Raw genomic sequence first — 7,492 nt, 5'->3', positions numbered from 1 at the left:
GGAGAGGGCACCATTCCTGGAAGGACTGCAAGACCAGGTTGATACGTGGAGCGGAAGGAGCAAGCCCCTGAACCATCTCCGAGTCCTAAAAATCAATTTAATATTCGGTCCCCAGATTGAGGACATATCAGATATTAAACTGATAAGAACAGATACTACACTTGATCTGAGCCAAAAGGCCGAAAAGCGATAGCCCATATTTTTCGGCAATGGCTCTTGTCCTCCTCGTCCACCGACATTCAGGTGCACCTTGCTGCGCTCGACTGTGCTTTGGAACTTTTAGTCTACGCTCACTGTTGGTCAAGAGACATCCAGCTTGGCCGAGCACGGTGGAGTCTGAGCATGCAGAACCAGTAAAACACAACAGGAAGACATCGTCTGGCAAGCCGTCACCTGTCGTCACCAGATGAAATGGAGACGCTGTGAAGGCCAGTGACACCCAACGGAGAGAGTCGAAGAAATCTCCACCTTTGCCGAACAAAGGACAATCCGTGCAAGCAGCAAGTACTGGCGGTATCCAACAGGGGGCAATGTCTAGTCTCCCTGAGCTCAACCCTAGCGTGTTGGTCGTGGAGTCAGGAGAACGAAAAGAGACGCCGTGAAGGTATACCTACATCCAAAGAGAATGCCGTTCAGTCTGTCGCCACACTTCCCCGTTGTGCAGGATGAAGGGATGTGGTAACTGAAGTGAGGAGAAGGCAAGTCGGCATCCGAGTGTGAAGGTGAGTGGCCTGTAAAGAGCAGCAGGAAATCTGTGTGGCCTATCAGCTGAAAACGGAGCCTGCCTGCCGCAAGTCCGCGAGTCCATCGGCTCACAACATTCGTGCACGAAGCTCCCGCCAGCAGAAAAACTGGCAATGCTTTGGAGCCTGAAAGGCCTTAAATTGGTCAGGATGAGAAAACTGGACAAGAGAGAAAAGGGGAAGTCAGGTTTTGCGGCATTTTCTGCTTTTATACATTTTGCGCCCCAAAGCGGGGAGAGGGCACCATTCCTGGAAGCACTGCAAGACCAGGTTGATGCGTGGAGCGGAAGGAGCAAGCCCCTGAACGATCTCCGAGTCCTAAAAATCAATTTAATATTCGGTCCCCAGATTGAGGACATATCAGATATTAAACTGATAAGAACAGATTTTTTTTTTTTTTTTTTTTTTTCAAAAAATATACTTTATTCATAAAAATTTATCATGAGTATTACAGAAACATTTCAAATTGTCTTGACTGTACATTTCCGGCAGGGTTACATGTTGCCTTGACTTTCTTTCATTCAATTTTGATATTGTCATACACATATCACTCTTTACATTACAATTCCTTCTTAAATATTTACATTGTCATGTTTGTTTTATACATTGGAGTGTTGGTTGCCCCGACCGAGGGGCTTTACACTTTTACGCGCCCCTCGGTGTACATTTGCTGGAAAGACTTTACACAGTGGTCTTTCCCCATTGCGCCTTGGCGGCAGCTGCCCCAAGCTTGAGTGCGTCCCTCAGCACGTAGTCCTGGACCTTGGAATGTGCCAGTCTGCAACACTCGGTCGAGGACAATTGTTTGCACTGGAAGATCAGCAAGTTTCGGGCAGACCAAAGAGCGTCTTTTACCGAGTTGATGACCTTCCAGCAGCAGTTGATATTTGTCTCGGTGTGTGTCCCTGGAAACAGTCCGTAGAGCACAGAGTCCTGTGTCACAGATCTGTTTGGGATAAACCTTGACAAATACCACTGCATCTCTCTCCAGACCTTCTTTGCAAAGGCACATTCCACAGGGAGGTGTGTGACCGTCTCATTTCCCCCACAGCCACTCCGAGGGCAGCGTGCATTGGTGCAGAGCCTTCGGGTGTGCATGAAGAATCTGACAGGGAGGGCCTTTCTCACCACCAGCCAAGCTAGGTCTTGGTGCTTGTTTGAAAGTTCTGGTGATGAGGCGTTCTGCCAGATGACTCTGGCAGTCTGCTCAGGGAACCATCCAACGTCCTCCACGGTCTCCTTTTCCCTGAGGGCCTCGAGGACATTACGTGCTGACCACTGCTTCATTGCCTTGTGGTCAAAGGTGTTTTCCTTCAAAAACTTTTCCACAAAGGACAGGTGGTACGGTACGGTCCAACTACTTGGAGCGTTCCGCGGCAATGAGGCCAGGCCCATCCTTCGCAACACCGGGGACAGGTAGAACCTCAGTATGTAGTGACACTTGGTGTTTGCATACTGGGGATCCACGCACAGCTTGATGCAGCTGGACACAAAGGTGGCCAACAGGATGAGGGAGGCGTTGGGTACGTTCCGCCCTCCCTTCTCCAGAGGTTTGTACATGGTGTCCCTTCGGACACGGTCCATTTTGGATCGCCAGATAAATTTGAAGATGGCCCGGGTGACTGCTGTGGCGTAGGGTCGGGTTATGGGCCAGACCTGCGCCACGTACAGTAGCACCGAGAGTACCTCACACCTGATGACCAGGGTTTTGCCCGCAATGGAGAGGGAGCGTTGCTCCCACCAGCCCAGTTTCTGTCTTACCTTTCCTATGCGCTCCTCCCAGTTTTTGGTGCACGCCCCAGCAGCTCCGAAACATATCCCCAGCACCTTCAGGTAATCTGACCTGACAGTGAAGGGGACAAAGGACCGGTCGGCCCAGTTCCCCAAGAACATGGCCTCGCTCTTGCCCCGGTTTACCTTGGCTCCAGAGGCCAGTTCAAACTGGTCGCAGGTGGTCAAGAGCCTGCGTACAGACGCAGGATCCGAGCAGAAGACGGCAACGTCGTCCATGTACAGGGAGGCCTTGACTTGCATGCCTCCACTGCCTGGGATCGTCACTCCTCTTATACCCGGATCCCTCCTGACGGACTCGGCAAAAGGTTCTATGCAGCACACAAAAAGGGCAGAGGAGAGAGGGCAGCCCTGCCTGACTCCAGATCTGATCTGGAACTTTTCTGATTTCCACCCATTGATTGAGACAGCGCTATAGATGTTTGTGTGGAGCAGTTTGATTCAATTGCGAATTCCCTCCCCAAACCCCATTTTGGAGAGCACATCCATCATGTCGGTGTGCGATATTCTGTCAAAAGCCTTCTCCTGGTCAAGGCTGATGAGGCAAGTGTCCACCCCCCTGTCCTGCACGTATGCGATCGTATCCCTGAGTAGCGCGAGGCTATCAGAGATCTTCCTGCCGGGTACAGCACAGGTCTGGTCAGGGTGGATCACCGACTCCAGAGCAGACCTGACCCGATTGGCGATGACCTTTGCTAGAATTTTGTAGTCCACATTCAACAGTGAAATGGGTCGCCAATTTCGAATTTCTTCCCTTTCCCCCTTCTGCTTGTAGATGAGGGTGATGATGCCTTTCCTCATGGACTCTGACATGCTGCCTTCCAGAAGCATACTCTCGTACACTTCCAGCAGGTCTGGGCCCATCCAGTCCCACAGAGCCGAATACAACTCAACCGGTAAGCCGTCGCTTCCGGGAGTTTTACTCGTCTCGAAGGACTTGGCGGCCTTTGTCAGCTCGTCCAGAGTTAGTGGTTTGTCCAGGTTTTCCAGCTCGCTGTCGCCTCTGACCTCCGTGATAGTCGACAGGAAGGTCTGGGAAACAGTGCTATCTGTTGGCTTCAGGTCATACAGTCCGGCATAAAAGGATTGGCTGATCCTCAGGATGTCAGACTGCGATGACTTTTCAGAGCCATCTTCTTCCTTCAGGCTGCTGATCACAGAGGTCTCTCTGTGCACCTTTTGGAAGAAGAAGCGTGAGCACTTTTCGTCCTGCTCCACAGAGCGGACTCTGGAACGGAAGATAACCTTGGAGGCCTCCGAGGTGTAGAGCGAGGCTTGCTGGCTCTTCACCTCTTGGAGATCCTCCTTGACATCCACCCCCATCGACTGCAGCTGGAGCAAATTTTGCATACTTTTCTGGAGCCTGGACATGACCCCTCGTCTCTCTCTCTCACCTTTTGAACGCCCTTGAGGATGAAAAACCTCTTGATATTCCCCTTGATTGCTTCCCACCAGAGATGTGGGGCCTCAAAGAGGGTTTTCACGGTTCTCCAACCTTTGTAATCGCTCCTGAGTTCCTCGATGTTCTCAGGGGTCAGCAGTTTTGCATTTAGCTTCCACGTCCCCCTGCCTACCCCCTGGTCTTCCTGCAGGTGGCAGTCGGCCAGTAGGAGGCAGTGGTCAGAGAAGAACACCGGCGTTACGTCGGTGGACCTGACCGTGAAAGCTCGGGACACAAAAAAGAAGTCTATCCTGGAGCGGACGGACCCGTCTGGCCGTGACCATGTGTATCGACGCTGCGCGCCGTCTGCAGGGTTGCTGCAGACGTCGAGCAGCTTGGCGTCTTTTACCGTTTCCATCAGGAGTCTGGACGTGGCGTCTAGTTTGCTGTCGGCTTTGCTGGATCGTCCAGCCGCATCGATGATGCAGTTGAAGTCACCACCCAGGATGGCCGGCTTGGAGGTGGCCAACAGCATTGGGAGTTGCTGAAGAACTGCCAGCCGCTCACTTTTTACGGCCGGGGCGTACACATTAATAAGTCTGAGAGGGGTGTTTTTGTATTTCACGTCTGCTACGAGGAGGCGCCCGCCCACCACCTCCTTAACGTCGGAGATGGTGAAGTTGCCTCCCCGCAGCAGAATACCCAGGCCGGAGGAACGGCAGTCGTTTCCTCCTGACCAGATGGATGGCCCGTGGGACCACCAGCTCGACCAGCGCCTGTAGTTGCTGAGGTGCGGAATTCCGCACTCCTGCAGGAACAGTAGGTCAGCTTTTACATTTGCCAAATAGTTGAGTGTGGCTACACACCGCGAAGTATCTTTGATGCTTCGCACATTTATGGATGCAATTTTTAAACCCATTATAAAAAGATAGATTTACCAGTACCAAGAGTCCAGAGTCTATACAGATGGCTGTTCCAGCTGTTGAATGTTCCCAAGCATGCCGGTGGTGCTCGCAAACTTTAGCACAGTTGCAGGGCTGGGAAAACTGTTCTGGTCCGTACTGGCCCAGTGATTTTGATGCAGATGCAATGGGGGGGGGTGGTGTAGCCCTGGGGTTCGTCGTGGCAGTCAGTAGGTGTTGGGGTTGCAGGCCGGTCTTCACCTGGGTTGTTGCTGCTCGCTGCTATCGAGGGTTGGTCTGTGACCTTGTTTTCTTCCCGGTCGGTGGTCTGGGGGGGCGGGGGTCTGTGCCTTCCGTTCCACGTTGGTGCTTTGCCTCTTTATCTGAGGCCGATTCTTGTCCTGTTTTCCCTCATCGGATGAGGTGTCGGCACTAAGTGCGCCGGCTGAGAGGTGTCGCTTTTTGCCACTACCCCTCAGGGGGTTCTTCAGTTTGTGTTTTTGTTTTATCTTTCGTTTGTCCCTGTTCACGATTTCCCAGGGCTCTTTATTCTTTGTCCCATCCTCTTCCTCTTCCATTGTGTGTTCCTCATTAGATGGGGCTGGGGTTGGGTTGTCAGGAGGTGCTGGGGCCTCCTCTTTTTGTTGGGGGCCCTTCTGTTGCTTTTCCTCATTCTGAACCGTGGTGTCTTTTTCGGTGGAGGGTGTATGCTCCTCCTCTCTGGTCGCCTTTTTGACTCCGCTGCTGATGATCTGTGCATATGTCGCCCCGCGTTTCGGGCAGGCCCTGTAAAGATGGCCGGCCTCCCCACACAGGTTGCAGCACTTGTCTTCCTTGCAGTCCTTAGTCATGTGTCCCTCCTGCCTGCAGTTCTTGCAGAAGGTCACACTGCAGTTTGCGGCAACATGCCCCATTTTGCCACAGGTGTGGCATACTCGTGGCTGTCCCACGTAGTAGAGGTAGCCACGATTTACTCCAATAGCGAAATTGGAGGGGGGATGCAGAATGGCTCCTTTGCTGTCCATTCTTTGGGTCACCTTGACCTGGTGCTCACTTGTCCAGATGCCGAAGGTGTCTTTCACTTGCACGCTGTCACTTTTCAGCTGAGCGTACCTGGCGAGGAACGTGAGCACATCAGACACAGGGACGTGGGGGTTGTACGTGTGCAGTGTAACAACCCGATTTCGCTGTGCCGGTAGCGTAAACAGAGGCTCCGCAGTCAGGATCGACAGGGGACTCTGGTTTCCTTTTTCCTTGAAGACGTTCAAGAATTTGATGCACGCTGCGACGCTCTTGAAGGTGACATCAAAGAAACCATTCTTGGGGAAGTTTTGCAAGCAGAAGATCTCTGTTGTTTTAAACCCACAACACTCGAGCAGCACCCTCTTCACGAAGTGTTTCCGGTCCAAAGGTGACTCTCCCTCCGTTTTCTTTACTGTGACTCGGACAGTGTTTCGCACTCCCCAGCCTGGTGGTCGGGATGCAGCTGCATCCATAGCTCGTACGTTGGGTGTGAAACTGTATCGGCGTTAGGCATAAACCCGAGGTTTAGGCCAGCATGTAGATTCACCAATAGCAGCCAAGCTCCAAACGTTTCCTCTTTGCCGACTTCAATCCCTCCGAGTTGTCCAATCCACGATCGACATGGAAATCCTCAGCTTCTCTCGATCAAATGAGACTGCACTTGATTTTAGCCAAAAGGCCGAGAAGCGATCGCCCATATTTTCCGGCAATGGCTCATGTCCTCCTCGTCCACCGACATTCAGGTGCACCTTGCTGCGCTCGACTGTGCTTTGGAACTTTTAGTCTACGCTCACTGTTGGTCAAGAGACATCCAGCTTGGCCGAGCACGGTGGAGTCTGTGCATGCAGAACCAGTAAAACACAACACGAAGACTTCCTCTGGCAAGCCGTCCCCTGTCGTCACCAGATGAAATGGAGACGCTCTGAAGGCCCAGTGACACCCAATGGAGGGAGTCGAAGTCATCTCCACCTTTGCCGAACAAAGGGCAATCCGTGCAAACAGCAAGTACTGGCGGAATCCAACAGAGGGCAATGTCTAGTCTCCCTGAGCTCCACCCTGGCGTGTTGGTCGTGGAGTCAGGAGAACTAAAAGAGACGCCGTGAAGGTATACCTACATCCAAACAGGATGCCGTTCAGTCTGTCGCAACAGTATCCCGTTGTGCAGGATGAAGGGATGTGGTAACTGAAGTGAGGAGAAGGCAAGTCGGCATCCGAGGGTGAGGGTGAGTGGCCTGTAAAAAGCAGCAGGAAATCTGTGCGGCATATCAGCTGAAAACGGAGCCTGGCTGCCGAAAGTCCTCGAGTCCATCGACTCGCAACATTAGTGCACGAAGCTCCCGCCAGCAGAAAAGCTAGCAATGCTTTGGAGCTTGAAACGCTTTAAATTGGTCAAGATGAGGCAACTGGACAACAGAGAAAAGGGGTAGGCAGGTTTTGCGGCATTTTCTGCTTTTATACATTTTCGCCCCAAAGCGGGGTGAAGGCACCATTCCTGGAAGCACTGCAAGACCAGGTTGATGCGTGGAGCGGAAGGAGCAAGCCCCTTAACCATCTCCGAGTCCTAAAAATCAATTTAATATTCGGTCCCCAGATTGAGGACATATCAGATATTAAACTGATAAGAACAGATGTTTTTTTTTCCAAAAAAATAT

The 7,492-nt window shown here is 52.1% G+C and overlaps 2 non-coding genes and 1 pseudogene across 2 annotated transcripts; all 3 read right to left on the bottom strand.

Moving 5' to 3' along the window:
- On the bottom strand, positions 1-191 carry LOC140397532 (U2 spliceosomal RNA). The gene has a single exon (XR_011936967.1). It is a non-coding gene; the product is annotated as a U2 spliceosomal RNA (small nuclear RNA).
- Positions 192-976: 785 nt separating this feature from the next.
- Positions 977-1,162, bottom strand: LOC140397238 (U2 spliceosomal RNA). Its single transcript, XR_011936778.1, has one exon. It is a non-coding gene; the product is annotated as a U2 spliceosomal RNA (small nuclear RNA).
- A 6,154-nt stretch (positions 1,163-7,316) lies between these two features.
- Positions 7,317-7,492, bottom strand: LOC140397190 (U2 spliceosomal RNA; annotated as a pseudogene).

The sequence above is a fragment of the Scyliorhinus torazame genome, chromosome 20 (assembly GCF_047496885.1).
Source record: "Scyliorhinus torazame isolate Kashiwa2021f chromosome 20, sScyTor2.1, whole genome shotgun sequence".
In the NCBI taxonomy this organism is placed as follows: Eukaryota; Metazoa; Chordata; class Chondrichthyes; order Carcharhiniformes; family Scyliorhinidae; genus Scyliorhinus; species Scyliorhinus torazame.
Note: the sequence above shows the minus strand (reverse complement) of the source record. Positions and strands in the feature narration are given on the sequence as shown.